This window comes from Rattus norvegicus, chromosome 13 (genome assembly GCF_036323735.1).
Source record: "Rattus norvegicus strain BN/NHsdMcwi chromosome 13, GRCr8, whole genome shotgun sequence".
NCBI lineage: Eukaryota > Metazoa > Chordata > Mammalia > Rodentia > Muridae > Rattus > Rattus norvegicus.
In genome coordinates, this window is record NC_086031.1 from 16,505,598 (window position 1) to 16,529,337 (window position 23,740).

Consider the following 23,740-nt stretch of genomic DNA (forward strand, 5'->3'; position numbering starts at 1 on the left):
AGTACTCTCAGCTATCAAAACAATGACTTCATTATATACATAGGCAAATGGATAGAACTAGAAGCTATCATCCCAAATGATATTCCAATCACAATAATAAAATACACTCATGGTATGTTCTCATTGATAAATGGATATTAGCCCAAATGCTCAGATGACCCATGATACAATCTCCAAACCACATGAAGCTGAAGAAGGATGCCTAGGATATGGATACTTAAGTCCTTGTTTGAAGGACTAGTGGTTATCCTTTGAAATCTCTGGACCAATCTGGCAGGAAGGTACATGTGAAGGAGAAAGGGTATGACCAGGGAGGAGCAAGTACCTCTGCCACCTCCACCACCTCTTCTGCTGCTGTTGCTGCCACTGAGCTGAGACTAATTGAGTTGAGCTGCCAGGCAGCTGGATTGTAAACAGAGTGCAGGGGACCTTCTGGTGCCAAAAGCTTCAGGAGAGGATCGATTCTCTTCCTGGTCAGTGTTATAGTTCTTTTGACAGATGCTTTCAAAATACAGAATAATTCCTCCTAGATAGGACTTTATTTACAGTTTTTGGGTGGGTTGGTTCTGACAGCATGTGTTTCCAATTGACTTGGCCTGAGATACCTCATCTACATGAGTAGGGACTTAGGGGTGCTATGCCCACATTAATGATTGCCACAATTCTCCCAATTTAGGGGATGTTTCTACATGATAGGGCCCTGGAGCAGGGAGTAGGGAGTAGGAGAAGCTCCTACTGAGCCTTTAGGTTCCTTGGAGCTTCAAGCCTTAGTTCGACCTTACCACCTTCATCTCACAGTCCACCTCCCCTCAACATTCCTCATGCTATCTAATCTAATCTAATCTAGAAAAAATGCTTATACCCAGAAACAGGCCTTTGCAATGAGTCTAGATGCTATCAATGTGATCTGAATACTGAACACCATTCTTACCTAATCTCAGGAATACACCTGAAATCCAGCTCAGTTGTGGCTATCACTCACTATCTCAGATAAGAAAAGGAAAGGGAAAGATACTTTAAAGTAGAAACACGGGAGTAGAAAAATTCCTTACTCTCTAGCTATAAATGAACTATAGTCACACATGGAAGACAGCCTTGTTTATTGATCCAATTCTATGTTTAGCTAAAAGAACTTCTGATGAATACCAGGATCACTATCTAACCATTGATAAAGGAAGTTAAACATTCATTTTCATTTATAATTCCCAAATAAAATGGTTAATACTTTGTGGTTTTTGCATGTTACACATGTGATCTGGACACCTTTATTGTTTTATTTATACTTCTATTTATAATTCGCTGTTTATAGTGTTGCATGTAGGATGCAGACAATGCGTAGGATGCTCCTTCCTTTCCAACTGAAACTGATCTCCTCCTTTCTCTGAATGTTAAGAAGATGCTGCTGTGAAAAACAAGAGCATTCACCCTCCTTTTCCCAATGTATCCTGCTATTTAGAAGAAGCCCTACCTTGCAATAGTGTACATGACTTAAGCTCAGAACCATTATGTATCTAGAATTTGAGAAGACTTGTATATCAAATGGGAACATGGTGTCTTCAAAAACTGCACTTATTATTTTAATTTTTATTGAAATTAGCCAGTGAGCACAACACTTTAGTTCAAGCAGATTTTTCCAGTGCCATATGACTTCAAATTCCTGCCTTTTATCTGATGTTGTTTCATGTGGTTATCACTGTATTGACCAAGAAATGTATGGATTGTATTTTCTCCAGGCCACTATTAGCCTGGTTCCCATCACATTTGTACGTCAAAATAATTTTTTTTCTCCCAGGCTGAAGTTTGTAAGCAACATTTATTGAGTTTCTACAATATGTATACAGACTTGGAAAGATGTATGGTTATGAATCATAGCAGGATAGTTTAAAGGAGATACTGAATAAGTTATTATTTATTTAAAACTGTGATCAAGGCTGATGAAAAAAAGGACTGAGCAGTTGGATGGTCCCTTCCTGAACCAGTTAGGTTGTAATTATATATAACTGGTGGCGAAACACTTCCTCAGAATATAGGTATCTATAAATATGACAAGTCCCAAGTAATGACTATATTAAATGAAGGGATTGTGATAATTTATTTAGTGGAGGCTTTCTCATATTTGGAATGTAAATTGGTATGAAAACACTGGCCAAAATGAAAGCAGCTAAATTATTGTTGAAGTGTCCTGAAGAAGGCCTTTGGTAATATCACTTTGAATTTCCTGTCTTTTACATAAAGTCCTGGCCTTTAGATGAAATGATGAATGATTAAATAGTGGTTATCCATGGATGAGTAAATTGAACTTGTAGTTAAGCAAATTGATCTTTGTTTTTGAGGTGGTGGTGAGTACATGTGGATGCACTCGAATATATGTTCTGTCACATGAAGCTTTTTCAATGCCCTGATCTTTAGCATGGGTTTTATGTCTATATTCGAGGTTTTTTTCTGATTTACTGTCAAGCACTGCGCTCTGAGACTTCTAGAGCCTCAGCTGTCACCTGCAACCTAAGGAATGCTATTTATTTTCAGGATGATCCATAGAATTGTGTTCAGTTTTCCAATAGTCTCAATAGTTGTAATATATATGTTTACATGTTAGAAATGTAGTTATATACATAAATCAACATAGATATGTTATCCTGGCATAACTTTATGAGATTTATGATAAAATATCTAGTTTTCTATCTTAGCACATATATTAGGTGTCAAGTAATCAGTCATGTTAATTACAGTCATGACTATGTATAATTTTTGCTAAATTCATTATGGTTACAATACATTGGCAACTTTCTCTTGCACTAATGTAAAATCCATATTGCACTAATGTAAAAGCCAGAGACATATAAGTTTTCTGGAATATCTGTCGGACAGCCTTAAGTATTTCTTAATAAAACCCATATAATATATGCTGTGTTATTTCACTTCTATTATATGTTTAATTAAGTAAATTTATTATAATAATTGTTCAAGGACCCAGAAACAATACAAAATGAGGTCTATCCACAGAGCAATTCTTTGCTTTTATTTATTTTTTTAATTCTTTGCCAGAAGAGAGAATGCTATTTTAGCATCTTCTTGACATCTCTTCTGAAGCTCTGTTGATCACAGATGCTATATCAGGTTTCTATCATTAAGCACCACATTTATTTCTACTTTTATATTATTTTAGTGATATTAGCAATAATGTGGCTTTCTTATTTTAGGTAAAATACCATGTATTTCAGGCTGGCCTCATTCTTGCTATGTAGTTGAGAATGTTCCTGAACATCTGTTATCCAAGACTTTATATGTCCACTTTTCAGAACATTGGCATGCATTTCCACCTTATTAAACAAGGTTCTGGGGAGCAGGAGGCTTGGAACCCACCCAAGGTTTTATGCTTCAAAGGCAAGCACTCTATCAGCTGGCCTGCATCTTTATCCCTAGCTCTCTTGTAGATTTCTAAAAATTACATCTTGGTTGAAATGAATTAATTACCATGGAAGAACAAAAAGACTTAAGATACAGCTAGAGATGCTCATTTTCAAAGCAAGTGAAAATATGGACCATGAGATCTCTGTTCTCCATTACAAAGTTCCCCTTGTTCTCACAACTTCATCATCACTATGTCAGGAGTCTATTTCTACAACTTCCTGGTTTCTGCCCTTTCTTCATATCACACTACAGTTCTGTGTCCATCTCTTATAGCCATAGAAATTCTTCACTCATTTATATTAATGATTTTTCAACCTTAGTATTTGATTAATAATATTTTAGTGAATATTTTGATATTTTGAATAGCCAATAATTACTCCAACAAATCATAACTAACAGACTTTTTTAAGTGTCTCAGTTTGGATGGCATCTCAGAGCTCTCTAAATTAAAGATGAAGGATCTATTTCTTAAAATGCTTGCCATCTTAAAGGACTTGGTAATGTGGTAGAGGACACTTGTTTCTCTTTTTGTTTTGTTTGTTTGTTTTTATGTAAGTTAAAATGTTCATTTTGGTTGTGTTCAAGGATGAGAATGTGAACTGGGCCTGCCTCCTTACATTTTGAAGGTACATCAGTACTAGCATGTTAACAGTATGGAAAGCAGGTAAAACAGTTTTGTGCTTAATTTTGTAGAGGAGAGACTGAAGGAAAGGCTGTCCACAGACTGCCCCACCTGGGGATCCATCCTTTATACAGACACCAAACACTGATACTATGGTTGATGTCAAGAAGTGCTTTCTGGCAGGAGCCTTATATAGCTGTCTCCTGAGAAGCTCTGCCAGAGCTTGACAAATACAAAAGCGGATGCTTGCAGACAACCACTGGACTGAGCACAGGTTCTTCAGGGGAGGAATGAGTGAAAGGACTGAAGGAGCTGATGGAGCTTGCAACCCATAGAAAAAAGTATAATATCAAACAGTGAGACACCCTAGAGCTTCCAGGGACTAAACCATCAACCACAGAGTATACATGGAGGTTCCCATGGCTTCAGCCACATGCTTAGCAGGGGATGGCCTTGTTGGACATCATTGGAAGAAGAGAACCTTGGTCCTGTCAATGCTCGATCCCCTGTGTAAGAAAATGTCAGGGCAGGGAGGTAGAAGTAGGTGGGTACATAGGGAAACTCCCACATAGAAACAGGTGGAGGGAGGATGGATGGGGGTTTTCAGAGGGAAACCAGGGAATGAAATAACATTTGTAATGTAAATAAATAAAATATTCTATAAAAAGTATTTTTCAAAAAAATAAAAGAAGGGCTATATGAAGTTGATGTGTTCAGAGCCCTTCCTTACTTCTGCCATCTTTAAGGTGTTTTGCATGCAAAACAACAGGAAAATAATGTGTGGTCAGGAGAGATGCACAGCATCTGAGAGCCTGACTACTTAAGTTGAACTCCCAAAACACACGTCCAATAGATTGTCACTGCCTACCTGTAACTAGCTATAGACAATATAACACATTTTTCAGGAGACATATCCATACACCTGTGTATCTGTAAGTAAACACATAAATAAAAATAAAATTAATCTTTTAAAATATTAATGATTTTTCTATCAGTGAATAACAAAATATAGAGAAATGATTCAAAAGTTTAAAATAAGCCTCATGAATATATACCTAGCCAATCTAAGATTAACAAAAATTATCAACCTGAAAAAGCAATGTATGCGCATACTTTATAAAGTATTGTATGGGAAAATTAGATGTCTCACTAGGTAAAGACAGTAACTACCAAGCCTGATAACCTGAGTTTGATCATGGAGACCCATATAGTAGTGTTGTACCAGGATTTGTCTGTCATTAGAAGGAGGAAATAATTGCTATGAATTGTACTCTGACATCCACATCTGCCAAGGAAAGACCAAATATTTTGGTTTCATAGTCCATTTTATAGAACATGACCTATGCTTGAACTCAAGTTAAATAACAGGCACCTAATACCAGTTTTCGGGTTACTCCCCAACAAATCTAAAACCCCACATTACAAGCTATGCCGGACACTTCACCTTGCAACAACCACTAACAAAAATAAGTTTAAAAGCAAAAGTTAAGTTTATGGTTCAGCTTCCAGAACTAGTCAATTATGTTAAATGTCATAAATTCTTTCAATTTGATGTGTACCACACTAAATATCCCCTTCTTCCCCCTATAAATCCTTGCCTGAAAGTAGACTTGAAACCTCCTCTTATTCTCCTGCATCAGAGAAAGTGGTATGTCCCAAGTTTGATCTTGAATAAAGAGACCCGAATGCAATTGCACTGGATTCAGCTTCTTGGTGGTCCTTTTGAGGTTCAGGAATGTTCCCTGGTATGGCAACATCACATGCAAAAATAACTATTCAACCAAAAACACATAAAATTATCATTCTATGAATACAGGACTTGAAGTTAAAATGCATGTATAAAATGAAATAAAGAAATAGATTACAATGAGATGTAGTAAGATATCTTTAAACTGGAACCATACCCAGCTGTGATGGTAGTTTCTTAGCTTAGCAAGTGGCGTTATTAGAAGTTGTAGCCCTGTTGGAGTAGCTGTGTCCCTATGTGTCCTGGCTTTAAAACTCTCATCCTAGCTGCTTGAAAACCAGTCGTCTGCTAGTAGCCTTCAAATAAAGATGTAGAATTCTCATCTCCTCCTTCATCATGCCTGTCTGGATGCTGTTGAAGCCTTGATGATAATGGACTGAACCTCTAAACCTGTAAGCCAGTGCCAATTAAGTGTTGTCCTTATAAGAGTTGCCTTGTCCTGGTGTCTGTTCAGAGCAGTAAAACTCAAACAAAGACAGAAACCATGAAAGGACTTTGGACATCCTGCATCGGGAGTAACAAACTGTTGTGAGCATTTTGACGAGGGTTCTAGGAACCAAACCCTATACCTATCAAGAACATAAAACATTCTTAAATGCTGAGCCTTTCCTCCAGTCTTAAACCCTTTCTAAAGTAAGATAGATTGTGAGAGTAGACAGACAACATTGCTTTCTGGCCTACACACACACACACACACACACACACACACACACACACACACACAGACAGACACACACAGGTTCGTACTGACATATGCTCCTCACCTCAATCATGCACACACTCACTAACAGGGATTTTGTAAATTTACATTAATCATATGATTATAATATAATATCTAAAATGAAATCACACTGTGTGAAATATCTAAAGAATAATTGAAATATATGTTAAAGTATGTTAAAATCTTGAGGAACAAAGCATAAGAATTACTATGTCTCACTCAAGAAAACTTTCAGTGACATTAGATTTTTCTGCAACATCATTTTCAAGAAAGCAAGTAAACTATTTGTGAATTATGAAAAAAATTGGCTTCCTCAAAAATACTCTTCCAAGCCAATCTATAACTTATATGAATAAGTTACATAAGGACATTCTAAGACAAGATTGTTGTATATGTTTTTCTTATCTGTGAATGATAAAAACAGCTCACTCCAGATAATAAATAAGGGTTTTATAAGGAATAATAAAAGTATAGTATATGTTGTGTTTTGAATACAAATTTCCCTCATAGATTCACAGGGAATAGAACTGATAAGAATTGTCCCAACTTGTTAGAATTATATAGTGTAGATATTGGTCTTGTTGGCATCGTTGTGGGAGGAAGAATGACACTGAGATTGGGTTTCAAGGTTTCAAATGATCAATTCAGGAACAGAGATCGACCTTCAATTTTTGCTCCCTGTTGTTCAGTAAATAGAACTCTTTGATCCTTCTATTGCACCATGTCTTCCTGAGAGTGGCCATGTTTCCCACTTTGATGATAATGGACTAAATATTTGAAACTGTAAACCAGTCCAAATTAAATATTTTCATTATTAGTATTTTTTATGGTCTGGGGTTAGAAAGATATTTCAATTTTTTCTAAAACACTGGCAGCTTTACCACAGGTCCTGAGATTAATTCCTAGCTACCCATGTTGACTCATAATCATCTGTAATTGATCCAGTGCCCACTTCTCATGTGTCAGACTGCAGCAACAGTGTACTCAGATAAATAAAATGATTAACAATTATTTAAAGGTGGGGGCCAGTTTGTCATACTCATAGCATAGTGTTCCTTAATAGCAGTAGAAACCCTAACTAAAACAGTATGTGATGTTATTATATCAGCTACTTTTCTCATTGCTCTAATGAAATGCTCAACCAAAAGCAACTGATGAAAATAAGAATTTAGTTCTTAAAGTAAGAATGAGTATAGTTCATTGTGGTGAACAAAGGAGGTACAACAGCAGAAGAGTGATGTAACTGGTTACTTTGATTAAATCTGCAATCGGGAAGAAAATGTGAACAGAAATGGGATATAGGCCATACAATGAGGCCCTTCCCCATTGACTCACTTCTTCTACTAAGACTCTACATCCTAATTGTTTCATAACCATTTCTGATAGCACTACTTATGTATTCTAACAACCCAGGGATGAAAAACATGGTCCTGACAGTCTTTACCCTTCTGTCTCCCTTGTAAACCTTAAAGATATCCATGAAGGTCTATTCCCATATTTGGATATGTTCTCATGCCAGACTCACTCTTGAAGCTCACTGACTATCAAAGTCCAACAATCAAATGACCTAATTAGCTTGCCCAATCAGAATATGCACCAGCATCATAACACATTCGTGGATTCAATATGCCTGGTCCAATGTGTGGCACTATTAGGAGGTGTAGCCTTGTTGAACAGGTGTGGCCTTTTTGGAGGAATGTGTGTCACTGTGGGTGTGGGATTTAGGACTCTCCTCCTAGGTGTCTGCAAGTCAGTCTTCTTCTAGAAACACTAAGATGAATAGGTTTACTCTCAGCACCTCCTGCAACATGCTTTCCTGGGCTCTGAAATCGTCCTGTCTTGATGATAATAGACAGAATCACTGAAATTTTAAACCAGACTCAATTAAATATTGTTCTTATAAGAATTTCCTTGGTCATAGTGTGTGCTCACAGCAGTAAAACCCAAATTAAAACAGAATTTGGTACCAGGGGTGGGAATAACTATGATAGGACTGCCCATACTATTGTATGAGTGAATGTACATTTTGGGACTTCAGTTACTGAGAACAGTGGAAAGCTTTAATTAGGACTTCAAGTGCCATGCTAGAAGAAATGTGGATATATTGGGATTAAGTGAGATTCGAATTGTGGATACCTGGTTCTGGAGGTTTCAAAGGAGAAAAATTTCACTATGTGGCCCACCGATTATTTTTGTGATGTTTTTGTGAAGACTATTATTGCCTTTTTCCCTTGTCTGAAAAATCTACCTGAGGATAAAGTGCAGAAATTCAGATTCGTTCCATTGACAAAATAAAGTCTCAGGGAAACCCAATGGATACTTTTTTCTCTGGTTAAGCCTCAGGAAGTGTGTTTTCAATAAGTGTATCAAGCTTAAAAAGGAAAATATATAAAATGTATGATTCCCGTAACAAAGGGAAACCAAGAAATGAAATAGATTTGTACCCTATGTTCAAGGAGGTAAATAGATTAAGGGAGAGGTGATTTTGTGGCACAATCCCACCCAGCTAACTTTGTTGTGCTTGCATTTGTCATTAAACAAGGAATAGGTCAATCATATTGGAATTATTACTTGGTTTTTCTTTTCACTTGGACTTTTAATTTGGTTGATCTACAATGTGAATTGTTAGATAGCAGCTTTTGATCTGGATCTTGAGGCATAATAGACATGGAAAGCTTTGGCCTAGGAAAAGTGGCACCCACTCTACCATAGGAGAGAGATCAGTTCAAATCAAACTGGTATGGAGTAAGACCTAAGTAGAGTAAAGCCTACATCCTGGTTTAGTAGACCACCTCCAGCAGGCAGAAAAACATAGCAGCTTTGGGCACATGGTGGCTCTTACTTTAGAGTTAATAACAGAAGAGACTACTGGTATAAGTCATGTTGGTTAGGTGGAGCTGAAAATTAGGAATGATTAAGAAAATACCAGCATTGCTGTAGTGAAATCTTCTGGGAAGTATTTTCTAGAACCACAAAGAAGCTATGTTCAAGAGATAGCTCTTGCTGAAGCTTGACTTGGTAACGTGTAAGAATCATCCAAGTGGTATGGGTTTTGAAAGCATGAAGGGGTCAATGAGAACAGTAGAGGCTTGGAATATTTAGAGGTCAGGGAAGGCCATTTTTGAAGTACAGCCTCAGTTGCTGCTGATGGCCCAGGACTGAATAGGTCTTGTAAAGAATTTGAGGCTTGACACCATGAAATGGACCTTTGAGTAGCTGTTGGTGAGATCTAGTTGCAGCAGGAGTATGAATCTCAGTATGAATGTCAATCTCAGTATGAATGTATCATGACACAACCTCCAAGTGAGTGGATTCAAGCAGAGCTTAGAGTGCTGCAGGGGTCAAAGCTAGAGAAGTGACCCAAGCCCTTTGAAGGATTCTAGAAGATCTTACATAGATCTCAGATATTGTAACAAAAGCTGTAAAGTTGAGGTTGCCTAGGAGTTTGGATCACCTGCAGGCAGGGAAAGCCACATATCAATTATCCCAGGTCTCTTATTCTTATAAGGGAGGTGGATGCAACACAATTCCACAAGGACACAGGACAGATAGGCTGATATATGCAGCACCTAAAAGAATGCATTGTCTCAATCAACATGTAGGGCAAAGATGGACATCCAAGGATTTCTTCTGAGACCACAAAGACTGTGATATGATGCAGTCTACCCCATCCCATATTTTTGTCTGTCTCTCATATACTAATAATAATCAGTAAAGAAAAAAAAGAACATATGCATGTTATGTAAATAGAGAAGCTTCAGATGGTGATGTTTCCCAACAGTGCCTAAAATGTATGTGATATCATTTCATTCAGGGAAAGAGAAATAATTGCAATTTCTGGTTTTCAGCAATTTGTACAGCATAGTAGGTATATTCGTGTGCTACCTTTTGAATTTTTTTTCAATTCATGACCATGTACACTTATACCCTCTTTATAAGCAGTAGCCTTGTTATTATGATACTGTATGACTATTCAAATATAATTTTGTATGCTAAAATGTCAGCTATTCTCACTTGCAGTTGATGAAATCTAATCAGAACTAGTGTTCAGCTTCTCTCTACAGGTTTTAAAAACTGTGACTTTGCTGACAGGGAAAATTTCTCAAGAACATAATTGTGGGAAAAATATTTCTACAGTTCTCCATAAATGTCAGGTGTAAGAAACACCTTGCCTAAATCATATTTTACTCTCTTTTAAATTGTATTTATATAGTATGTATGTATGTATGTATGTATGTATGTATGTATGTATGTATGTATGTACTGTCGTGCATGCTGGAAGATTTCCAAAGAGATCTCTGGTCTGGCTAGGTGTGTGGGTTCAGGTGGGTGAGAACTCCGATAGGGAAGGGCAACTGCTCGGCTTCCTCCACTGATTGTTCTGCTCTGACTCTATTTCCACCACTGCCACTTTGTTCAACCCAACCTGAGCCAGCAGGAGACTAAGTAGTGGGCGAGGGTGGCAGGGGTGCTTCTGGCGGTGATTTTAGGAGTAGATCTCTTCCCCAAGTGGTCTTGTTGCAGCTCTTAAGACAGAAGCTCCTAATGATGGAGTAATTCCTGCACACCTTTAATCCTTATGAATAAGATTCTAAAATACAGTTTAGGTATGGGTCAGGGTCTGACAGCAGGTATTTCTATTGGTTTGGCCTGAAAGCTTGGGAATACCTCATCTACATATTTGGGGACTTGGTTCTAGTTCTACATGACTGATCTGAATTGAGCCTACGTGACCTGTGGACATGTCCTCACCTGTGGAAGAAGGGCTTGGAGCACTGCCTGCATGACTGATCTGACTCAAACCTCTCTACTGGGGGAGTTGTTGGGGGACTGTAGCTATGTGAGAGGGGTCTAGTCACCTGGGAGACTGGAATTGCTCCTGCCATCACTTAGGGTCCCCAGTGACAGGAATCAGGGATCATTTAACAGCCCACAGCCCCACAATTATTTATTTACTTGTGTGTGTGTGTGTGTGTGTGTGTGTGTGTGTGTGTGTGTGTGTGTGTATGTGTGAATGTGTGCTCTATTCCACATACTTGGAAGTCAAAATAAAACTTGCAGGACTCAAAGTTTCCCTGGATAGTCACAATCTTAAATTATATATGATGTTCTAGATTTGAGAGGATAGTTCTCAATTGTTAATACAAGTTAAAATCAAACATGATTGAAGTCCAGAATTTTAAACACTTTAAGTTAGGATAGATGATAGACTCTTATATTTAAATTGTCAAATATGGTTGACAGAAAATTATTTCTTTCCTTTCATTGAATTTTTTTATTTACTTTAAAAATGTTTTCTCCTTTCCTGATTTCCCCTCTAGAAATCCACTATGTCATCACCCCTCCCCCTGCTTCTTTGGAAGTACTCTTTCACCCACCCACCTACTCCCTCCCATCTCCCTTTCCTGACATTCCCCTACACTGGGGTATCATGATGTGACTGGACCAAGGGCCTCTCTTTCCACTGATTTCTTATAAGACCATCCTCTGTTACATATGCGGCTGGGGCAATAGGTCTATACCTGTGTACTCTTGGGAAGGTGGTTTAGTTCCTGAGAGCTGTGGTGGCTCTGGTGGGTTGACATTGTTCTTCTTATAGGGTTGTACACCCCTCAGTTCCTTCAGTACTTCCTCTAGTTCCTCCATTGGGGACCCCATTCTCAGTTTGATGGTTAGCTGTAAGGATCTGCCTCTGTATTTGTCAAGCTTTGGCAGAGACTCTCAGGAGACAGCTATGTCAGGCTCCTGTCAAAATACACTTCTTGGCATCCACAATAATATCTTGGTTTTGTGTCTGAATATGTGATGGATCCCCTGGGATGAAGTCTCTGGATGGCATTTTCTTCAGCATCTGTTCCAAACTTTTTGTCTATATTTCTTCCTGTGAGTATTTTGTCTCCCTTCTAAGAAAGTCTTCAGCCTCTGCTCCACATTTTGGTCTTCTTTCTTGAACTTCATGTTATTTTTTAATTGTGTTTTGGCTAATTCAAGGTTTGGGGCTAATATATACTTATCAGTGAGTACATACCATGTATGTTACCATGCATTTTATTTTGTGTTTGGGTTCCTTGACTCAGGAAGATATTTTCTATTTCCATCCATTTGTCTAAGAATTTCATTAAGTCACTGTTTTTAATAGCTCAATTGTATTCCATTATGTAATGGTACCATATTTTGTGTATCCACTCCTCTGTTGAAAGACATCTGGGTCATTTCCAGCTTCTGGCTATTATAAATATGACAGCTATGAACATAGAGGAGCATGTGTTCTTGTTATACATTGGAGCATCTTTTGGCTATATTCTCAGGAGTGGTATTGTTGGGTCGTAAGTTAGTACTATGTCGAATTTTCTGAGGAACTACCAGACTGATTTCCAGAGTGGTTGTACCAGGTTGCAATTCAACCAAAAATAGAGGAATATTCCTCTTTCTCCACTTCCACTCCAGAATCTGATGTCCCCTGAATGTTTGTTATTAACCATTGTAACTGGTGTGAATTGGAATCTCAGAGTTGCTTTTATTTACATTTCTGTGATGGTTAAGCATGTTGAACATTTCTACAGATGCTTCTCGCCATTTGATATTCCTCAGTTGAGATTTCTTTGTTTAGATATGTAGCCCATTTTTTCAAAGTGTAATTTGTTTCTCTGGAGTCTATCTTCCTGAGTTCCACACACACACACACACACACACACACACACACACACGCACGCACGCACGCACACACACACACACACACACACACAAATATACATATACATATATATATATATATATGATATTATCCCTTTATCAGATATAGGATTGTTAAATAACTTTTCTCAATCTGTTGGTTGCTGTTTTGTCCTTTGCCTTACAGAAACTTTGCAATTTTATGAGGTCCCATTTGCCGATTCTTGATCTTTGAGCAAAAGCCATTGCTGTTTTGTTCAAGAAAATTTCCCCTGTGCCCATTTGTTCCAGGCTCCACTTTTTCTTCTATTAGTTTGAGTGTATCTGGTTTTATGAAGAGGTAATTGATCCACCTGGACTTGCTCTTTGTACAAGGCTATAATAATGGATCAATTTGCATTCTTATACATACTGACCTCCAGGTGAACCAGCGCCATTTGTTAAAAAGGGTGTCTTTTATCCACTGGATGGTTTTAGCTCCGTTGTCAAACATAAAGTGACCATAGGTGTGTGGGTTCTTTTGTGGGTCTTCAATTCTATTCCTTTTGTCTACCTGCCTATATCTGTACTAATACCTTACAGTTTTCTAACACTATTGGTCTGTAATACAGCTGGAGGTTAGTGATTATAATTCCCCCAGAAGTTATTTTATTTTTGAGAATAGCTTTCCCTATCCTGGGTGCTTTGTTATTCAAAATGAATTTGTAAATTATTCTTACTATCTCTTTGAAGAATTGACTTGGGGTTTTGATGGGGATTGAATTGAATCTGTAGATTGCTTTGCACAAAATGGTCATTTTACTATATTAATCTTGCCAATGTATGAGCATGGGGGATCTTTCCATCTTCTGAGATCTTCAATATATCTCTTCAGAAATTTGAATTTCTTGTCATATAGATCTTTCATTTGCTTCCCTAAAGTCAAACCAAGGTGTTTAATATTACTCGTGCTTTCTCAGCATCTAATGAGAAGATCATGCGTTTTTTATTCTTACTTTATATAGTAGATTACACTAATGGATTTCTACATATTGAACAATACCTCAATCCCAGTGATGATTGCTAGTTGATCTTGAAGGATCATGATTTTGATGTATTCTTGGAATCAGTTTGCAAGAATCTTATTGACTATTTAGCATCGATATTCATAAGGGAAAGTGTTCTGAAGTTTTCTTTCCCTGTTGCCTCATTGTGTGCTTTAAGTATGAGTGTGATTGGGGCTTTATAAAATGAAATTAGTAGTGTTATTTCTCTTCTTACTTTGTGGAATAGTTTGTTGAGTATTGATATTAGGACTTCTATGAAGTTCTCACACAATTAAGCACTAAATCGATCTGGTCCTGGGCTTTTTTCACTTGAGATTCTTTTAATGACTACTTCTATTCCTTTAGGAGTTATGGTACGTTTGAAATGGTATATCTGATCCTGATTTAATTTTGCTTTGTGATATTTGTCTATAAAATTGTTTATTTAATCCAAATTTTTAAATTTTGTTGAGTATAGACTTATATAGTAGTATCTGATGATTTTATTGGATTATGTCAGTTCCTATTGTTATGTCTTCCCTTTACATTCCTGAATTTATTAATTTTCATACTGCCTTTGTGCACTTTAGATAATCTTGCTAATTGTTTATATATCTTATTCATTTTGAGAAATAACCAACTACTTTTTTGTTGATTCCTTGTAGAGTTCTTTTTTGTTTGTTTGTTTGTTTCTACTTGCTTGACTCCAAACCTGAGTTTATTTATTTCTTGCTGTCTACTGCTATTGACTGTATTTGCTTCTTTTTGGTGTAGATTTTTTAGGTATGCTGGCATGCTGCTAGTGAATGGTCTTTCCAGTTTCATTTTGGAGGCAATCAGAGCTATGACGTTTCCTCTTAACACTGGTTTCATTGTGTCCCATAAACTTGGATATGTTCTGCCATCATTTTAATTAAATTTTAAAAAAGACTTTAATTTATTTCTTTTTTTCTTCCTTGGCACAGTTATCAGTGAGTACAGCATTGTTCAGCTTCCAGGTGTATGTGGGCTTTCTGTTGCTTTTGTTGTTATTGAAGATCAGGCATAGTCCATGGTGATTTCGTATGATGCACATGATCATTTCTATCTTCTTGCATCTGTTGATGCCTGTTTTGTGAACTGTTATATGGCCAATTTTGGAGAAGGTACCATGAGGTTGTGAGAAGGTATATTTTTTATAGGATGAAATATTCTATAGATATACCTTAAATTCCTTTGCTTCATAACCTGTATTCATTAAGTCTCTGTTCATTTCGTGTTTCTGAGATCTGCCAATTTATTAGACTGGTATGTTGAAGTCACCTACTATTATTGCATGAGGTGATAAGTGTGTTTTGAGCTTAATAAAGCTCCTTTTATGAATGTGGTGCCCTTGCATTGGGAGCATAGATATTTACAATTGAAAGTACATCTTGGTGGATATTTTTCTTTGACTATTATGAAGTATTCTGCCTTGTCTTTTTTGATAACTTTTGGTTGGAAGTCAATATTATTTGATACTAGATTGGCTACATCAGCTTGTATTTGGTACCATTTGCTTGAAAATTTTTTTCTATTGCCTTTTTCTCTGAGGAAGTGTCTGTCTCTGTCACTGAGGTATGTTTCCTGTATATAGCAAAATGTTGGTTCCTGTTTACATATCCTGTCTGTTTGTCTATGTCATTTTATTAGGTGATTGAGTTCATTGATGATAAGAGATATTAAGGGATGGTGATTATTGGTTCCTTTTATTTTTGTTGTTAGAGGTGGAATTATGAGCATCTTCTTTTGGGTTTGTTGAAAGAGAATTAATTCTTGGTTTTTCTATTGTGTACTTTCCATCCTTGTGTTGGAGTTTTCCATCTATTATCTTTTGTAGGGCTTGATTTGTGAAAATATATTGTTTAAATTTGGTTTGTCATAGAAAATCTTGGTTTCTTCATCTATGCTAATTGAGAGTTTTCCTGGAAATAGTAGCTTGGGCTGACATTTGTGTTCTCATAGGCACGGTATGGCATCTGCCCATGATCTTCTACCTTTCATAGTCTCTCTTAAGTCTGTTTTAATTCTGATAGATGTGCTTTATAGGTTACTAGAACTTTCCCCCTTACTGCTTTTAATTTTCGTTCTTTGTGTAGTGTATTTGGTGAATTTCTTTTCTGTTCCAGTCTATTTGAAGTTCCATAGGTTTCCTTTATGCTTATGGGCATCTCTTTCTTTAGGTTTGAGTAGTTTTCTTCAAAAATTTTTTGAAGATATTTACTAGCTCTTTAAGCTAGGAATCTTTGCTCTCTTCTATACTTATTACCCTTAGATTTGACCTCCTTATTGTGTCGTGCATTTTCTAGCTGTTTTGGGTTAGCTTTCTGTGTTTTGAATTTCTTTGACTGTCGTGTCAATGTTTTCTATGGTATCTACTGGCTCTGAAATTTTCCATTCTTTCTCTTATATTCTGTTTCTGATGATTTCATCTATGATTATTGATCATTTTCCTAGATTTTCTATCACCAACATTGTTGTCCCCCTTTAGAATTTCTTAGTATTTCAATTTCCATTTTTAGATCCTGGATTGTTTTTTTTTGTTTGTTTGTTTGTTTGTTTGTCTGTCTGTGTGTTTTTTCAATTCCTTCACCTGTTTGATTGTATTTTTCTGTCATTTTAAGGGATTTTTATGTTTCTTCTTTAAGGGCTTCTACCTGTTTACCTGTGTTCTCCTGTGTTTCTTCAAGGGAGTTATTTATGTCCTTAAAATCCTCTAACTGCATCATGAGGTGTGTTTTTAATTCAGAATTTTGCTTTTCCAGTGTGTTCGGATATCCAGGAATTGCTGTGGTGGAGAACTGGGTCCTCAAGGTGTCATGTGGCCTTGGTTTTTGTTGCTTAGGATCTTGAACTTTCCTCTCACCCTCTGGTTATCTTTGGTGATAGCTAGTCTTGTTGTTTCTATCATGGCTTGACCCTCTTGTAAATCAGTGTGTCAGCACTCACTCCTTGGAGACCAGCTGTCTCTTGTTGGTATCAGGGCACAGAGAGCTGTGGCCCATGGTCAGCTCCAGGGAAATCCTGGACAGGATATTATAAATGTATATCATACTTTGTAATTTACATTATTGTTATAATTTTGTCCCATTTATATCTGAAAGGACATATGCAAAGTTTAGGTTTCCCCTGGTATAGACCACTAGAGAAGAGGAGAAAGAGCCACTATAAGAGAGAGAAGTGGCCACACAGTCTAACAACCTAGAGAACATGGCCAGAGGGCTGCCTGGCTAGAAATCTCTGATGGCACACAGTAAATAAAAATGGGTTATGGGTAGAAGGTAGACTCTAACAGCAAGGTAGGCAGTTGCCCAGCTTTTGTGCTGCTTATGACACATTCAAATAAAAAGGCTGTATTTGTTTTTCAGCTTTGAACATAAGTTGTCTAAAGTGGTAAGGAACTCTGTCCCAGAATTTTTATTAAATATTTTTTTTTACTAAAGTACCAGTAGAATTTGGATAATTTTAATATCAGCAAAGCTGATGCACAATTCACTTAAAAAATACTGGAATATAATAAAACCTTGATTTATTAAGTTTGAGTTTAGGCTTTTTAATGCAGAGAATGATTATGAAGATATTTAAATAGTTACTACTTAGTACTTCCCAGTGCAATTTCAGTTCGCACCACCTTGTTTGTGTGCAGTAGTGAACAATGGCTGCCACTCCAATTCTTCATATTTTGATCCTCCCCATTTGAAAAGATAAATCAATGACCATATAGGCAGTCATTTCCATTGATATGTTATTGCCATGCCTATCACTAATTAATTGACTTTCTCAACAATCAATTCACTTAATATTTTGGTTTGTTATAATTTGCATGAGTCATGAAAATACAGTTCCTTGCCAATCACACAATATCAAGGCCTGTGTTTGACAGAATATTGGGAGCAAATATATTTTTCTCATTATGGATATTGCATTCTACACTATGATCATAGACTTCTCCATTATGATGGACTTCCCCATTGTGATAGATTTCCTCACTGTGTTGGACTTCCCTACTGAAATGGAGTTTCTCACTATGATAGGGTTCCTAAATGTGATGTCTGTACATCTAAACTATAATGGACTTCTCTATTATGATGGGCTTCCCAACAGTGATAGAATTTCCCAATGGGATGGACTTTTCTACTGTGATGAACTTCACTGAGATAAACTAACAGCTTTGATGGACTTCCCCACTGTGATATACTTCCCCTCTGTGATTCACTGTGATGGATATCCTCATTTGTATGTACTCCCAAACTGTGATTGACTTCTCTGTGATGATGAACTTCCACACTGTGATGGAAATCTCGATTGTGATGAACTTCTTCCCTGTGGTGCCACTCCTCACTGTGATGCATTTCCTCACTGAGATTAACTTCTCACTGTGGTCGAATTCCTCACAGTTATGGACTTCTCCATCATGAGGGATATCCCCACTGTGATATAATTTTCCAGTGTGATTCATTACTCCAATGTCATGGACTTTTGCACTGAGATGTTGGACTTATCCCATATTATGGACTTCCCCACTGTGAAAGATTTCCTCGCTTTGATGGACTAACCCATTGTGATAGATTATCCACTGTGATGGACATTCCCACTACGATGGACTTCCTATCTGTGATGCATTACCCCACCATAATGCAGTTCCCAACTCTGATAGATTTCCCCACAAAGAAGGACATCCTCACTGTGATAGATTTCTCCACTGCATGGACTTCCCCACTGTGATTGACTTCCCTAGTGTAAAGGATTTCCCACTGTAGTGGACTTCTGAACTATCATCTACCTCCTCGTTATGATAGAATTCTCAAATCTGATAGACTTTTCCACTATGATGTACTTCCCCACCATAATAGGCTTACCTTTATTATGGACCTTTCTCCTTTGATGGACATTCTCAAAGTGATGTACTTTTCCATTATATTATATTTCCATATTGTGATGGACTCACCCACTGCAATAGATTTTCCTGCCTTGATGAACTAACTCACTATGATGAATTTCTCCACGTTGATGAATTTCACCATTTTTATTTAATTCCCCAGTGTGATGGAATTCTCCAGCTGATGTATATATTCATTGTGATGGATATCTCAACTGTATTGGATTTCCCAACTGGATGTATTTCTTTATTGTGATGGAGTTCCCCACTGTGATATATTTTGCTACCATGGTAGACTTCCACACTGTAATAGACTTCTCTCTGAAATGGGCTTTTCTAAAGTTATGTAGTTGCCCATAATGATGGACTTTCACACTGTGATGGATTTGCCACTCTGATGGACTTTCCTACTGTGATATATTTGCCCACTGTGATCTTCCTCACACTGTTACACTTATAAAATGTGATTATCTTCACTACTATGTTGGATTTCTTTACTGTGCTGCTCCAATCTGATGGACAACCCACTGAGATGGGCTTGTCCACTTTCATGGACTTGGACATGACGATGGACTATACCACTGTTATGAACTTCTCCTCTGTGATGTACTTCACTTGTGATGGAATTCTCCACTGTGTAATGCTTCCCACTGTAATCTACTTTAATGGACTTCCCCAGTGTGATGGACTTCTCCCTTGTGATATACTTCCACAGTGTGATGTACTTCCCTAATGTAATATACTTGCCCACTGTGATTCAATTTTCCACACCAATGGAATTATGAACCGGGATGGTGTTCCCCACTGTGCTGGACTTGCCCACTGACATGAACTTTCATACTGTGAAGTACTTTCCCACTGTATGGACTTCCTCAATGTTGATGGATTTCCTACTGTGATGGACTTCTTTACTATGACATAGCTTCCCAGTGTGATGAACTCCACCACTTTGATGGACTTCTGTACTGTGACACACTTCCCCACTGTGATTCACTTCCCTGTTGAGACTGACATCCTCAGTGGGATAGATACTTCTCTGTGATGGATTTGTCAACTAAGGTGGACTTTTGCACTGTGATGCAATCTGATGGACATCTCCACTGGGATATTTCCCCAGTGTGAGAAATTTTCTTTCTCTGATATACTTCCAACTATAATATACGACTTCTCTATGTTAGACTTCTCTGTGATGGACATCTCCACTGTGAAGGGCTTCATCACTGAGATGGATTTCTCTACTTTGTTGCATTTCCTCAGAGTGATGACTTAACTTATCTGGTGCATTTCTCAACATGATTATCTTCCCCACTGTAATGTACTTTCCCTCTGTTTTAGACTTCCTCCCTGTGATGAACCTCTTACAGTGATGAACATCTCTACAATGATGGACTTCAAAACTGTGACTGAGTGTCCCACAATGATGTTCTCCACCACTATGATTGACTTACTCAGTGTGATGAATATCTTCAATCTGATGCATTTCCCAACTTTGAAAGATTTTCTCACTGTGATGCATATTCCCCACTATGGTGTTCTTCCCCACTGTGGTTCATTTTCTCACTGTGGTAGACTTCCTCACTATGCTGGAATTAACCACTATGACACATTCTTCACTCTGATGGATTTCCTTATGGTGATAATGTTCACTAAATTGATGCATTTCCCCACTTTGATACACTTCCTTACTGTGATGTACTTCACACTTAGATGGACTTCTCCACCCTAATGGATTTCCCCAATTTGATGGATCTCCATACTGTGATGCAATTCCCCAGTGATTTGGATTTCTCTACTCTGATGCACTCTCAAGATGTGATGCACTTCCCTACTATAATGGCATTCCCCCAGTGTAATGAACTTCGCCAGAGTAATTCGAATTCTCCATGATGATGGACTTACCCCTGTGATAGACTTTTCCACTGTGATGTACTTTGTCAGTGTGATGTACTTCAACACTGTGATACAGTTCAAATTGATGCACTTCCACACTGTAATGGACTTCAATAATTTCCTGAACTTCACAATGTGATGCATTTCCCCACAGTGTTGAACTTGCTCACCATAGTGGACTTCCCCAGAGTGATGCTCTTACCCACTTTAAAGAACTTCCCAAATATAATAGTCTTCATCGAAGTGATGCATTTTCCCAGTTTGGATGCCCTTCCCCAATCTGATGGACTTATTTACTGTGATGTACTTCTCAACACTTATGAACTTCTCAGTGACAAACTCACCCACTATTATGCACTTCCTCACATTGATGGACTTTCATACTATGATGGACTATCCCACTCTCATGAATCCCTCACTGGTTTGCACTTCCCCAGAATGATGTTCTTCTGCATTGTTATGGAGTTCTCTGCTGTGATGACCATCCACTGTGTTTGGGATTCTCTATTTTGATGCACATCTCCCCTGGGATGCAATTCCCACATTAATGGAATTCTCTTCAGTTGTGCACTTCCATCCCGGATAGACTTCCTGATTTTGATAGGTTTCCCCACTTTGATTGAAATCGCCACTGTGATGCACATTTCCAGTGTGATGGACTTTAGCATTGTGATACACATTATAGTCTGATAAACTTTCACACTGTGATGAACTTCTCCACTACAAAGGACTTCCCTACTGTGATGGACTTTCCTTCTTTTTTGGACTTCCCCACTGTGAGCTATTTCCCCACTGTATTAGGGTTCTATGGAGTCACAGAACATATGGATAGTCTCTATATAGTAAAGGGATTTGTTGGTGACTTACAGTTTGTAGTCCAACTCCCCAACAATTGTCAGTACCAACTGTGAATGGAAGTCCAAGGTTCTAGTAGTGGCTCAGTCTTACTAGGAAGTCAGGTGAAGATGAGAAAAATCTTCATTCTTCCAATGCTTTACGTTGGTCTCCAACAGAAGGTATGTCCCAGAATAAAGGTGTGTACAACCATGCCAGGATATTTTACTTGGTTTGTCCCAGATGACCTTGAATTGGAGATCTCCTTGCCTTTGTCTTGTGGGTTTCATAGTCACGATGCCTCAAGATCTCCATCCTAAGAAACCCAGTCACTATTGCTGATGCCAAGAAAAGGTTGATGACGGGCACCAGATATGGGTGTCCCCTGAGAGGCTCTGCCAGAGTCCTACTGATAGAGATGGGGAGTCTTCAGCTAAATATTGGAGTAAACAAGGGGACCACAATGGAGGAGTTAGAGAAAAGACTGAAGGAACTAAAGGGGTTTGGAGCACCATAGGAAGGACAATAGTATCAATCAACCAGACCCCACCAGAGCTCCCAGGGATGTAACCACAAACCAATGAGTACAAAGGGAGGGACGCTTTACCACAACCACACATGAAGCAGAAGATGTCATTGTCTGGCATCAATAGGAGGAGAAAGCCTTGTTCTTGTGAAGGTTCTTTTCCTCAGTGTAGGGGAATGCCAGGGCATTTAGGATGGAGTGGGTATGTTGGAGTGGGGGCATCCTCATAGAAGCAGAGGGAGGTGTTGGTAAAAGGGGGGAAAGTATAACATTTAAAATGTAAATAAATAAATATCCAAGAAAAATAAAATTAAAAAAAATCCAGGTCAGAAACTTGTATCTCACATCCTCAAGATCAGGATCACAAGTGAGCCTTCCAATTCTGGATTGTAGTTCTTCCCAGATACATTCAAGTTGACAACCAGGAATAGCCACTGCACCTACTATGATGTACTTTCCCACTGTAATAGACCTCCACACTCTGATACACCTCCTCAATTTGGTATACTTCCCTTAATTTGGTAGTTTGCTTCTTCCCTGTGAACTTCCAGACTGTGATGAAATTCTTCACTCTAATGGACTCCTCCACAGTGATACACTTTCCCACTATGATGCACTTGCAGACTGTGCACTTCCTGACTTGGATATAATTCCCCATTATGATGCACTTCCCCACTGTAGTGAACTTCTTCACTGTGGTGGTCTTCCCCTCTGCCATATACTTCTTTACTCTGATGAGCTTCTCTACTGTGATGAAATTCCTCACTTTGGTGTACTTTCCTGCTGTGATGGACTTCCCTATGATGAAAGACTTCCCTACAATGAAGGACTTCAGCAAAGTGTTAGACATCCCAAATTTGGAGGACTTCCTCACTGTGATGAATGCATTATTGTGATGGACTTCTCAACTCTGCTGGACATTCCCAATATGATGAGCTTCCTTACTGTGTTGGACTTCCCCACTGTGATAGACCTATTCATTATGATGACTTCCATACAATGATGCACTTCACAATGGGACGAACTTTCTAAGTGTATTGGAATTCCTTGCAGTTGGCACTTCGTTACTCTAAAGGACTTCCAAACTGTCATGGTCTTCACCAAAGTGATGCAATTCCCTTTGTTATTGACTTGAACATTCTGATTCACTTCACACTGTGATGTTCTTCTACACTATGATGGGCTTCCATTCTGTGTTGTACTTATCCACTGGGAATAACTTCCCTACTGTGATGCACTTCTGCTCTCTGATGAACTTCCCCACTATGATGTACTTCCCCACCATGATAGACTTCCCTACTCTAATGGACATTTCCACTTTCATGGAGTTATATTGTGTTACATTTCCCCACTGTGATTGACTTCTCCACTGGAAAGGACTTCTCAATAGCAATG